Raw genomic sequence first — 780 nt, 5'->3', positions numbered from 1 at the left:
AACTAAGTGAGAGGGCCCATTTTCTCACTGGTGTCGCAGGTTTTATATTTGTAGGAAATCCTTCTCACCCTATCACCCTGTGAGCCGTGCCGCACCGCGGTGTAGCGTGTTTTTCTCTTACATCTTGTCGTGAGCAGCGTGTGTCATTCCACCTTAACTCTCCTCCCTATCACTCTGCTTTGTGCCTTAGCGAATCATAGTTTAGGGAGCAATTTATCGTTAGAGGGTTTTATGCGAAAACCAAATTTCTTGTTGTGTCGGTCAGTTCTTTGGATTTGGCGGTAGATTTATCTTTTTCACAGCAGTGCAATTGATGTTAACGAGGAGGTATTCGGATATTAGGGCTACGTGATTAACATCTAGTGATCAGTGTCTGCATCATTTACTATGCATTTTCCATACTTTTATCAGCCAGTACCCCAACGTATATGCATTCCTCGAGGGCCTGACGGGTATTATTCTTTCTCTCCTTCCATTTTGTTTGAACTAATGGAAGTAACAGCAAGGTTAATTATCGTTATTGAACACACCAAACCTAAAAACAAGTAACACTACAACCATGGGCAAAGTAAGAGATACTCCGATGATCCTCATTGGCGTCCTCGGTCTCATCGGTGTCGTGGCCGCAGCCGCCGGCTCGCACTGGCTGGACCCTAACCTTTCTGATAAGTTGAAGCTCGCATGGGACCACGCTGTCCAATTTAACCTTATTCACACTGCCGCGATGATGGCTATCTTTGCTGCCCTCAAGATTGCCGAGCCGGAAAGCAGCGCCGCCAG

The sequence above is a fragment of the Trypanosoma equiperdum genome (genome assembly GCF_001457755.1).
Source record: "Trypanosoma equiperdum strain OVI genome assembly, contig: ctg_1353, whole genome shotgun sequence".
NCBI classification, from domain to species: domain Eukaryota; phylum Euglenozoa; class Kinetoplastea; order Trypanosomatida; family Trypanosomatidae; genus Trypanosoma; species Trypanosoma equiperdum.
The sequence above is the reverse complement of the archived record's forward strand: the minus strand, read 5'-3'. Positions refer to the sequence as shown.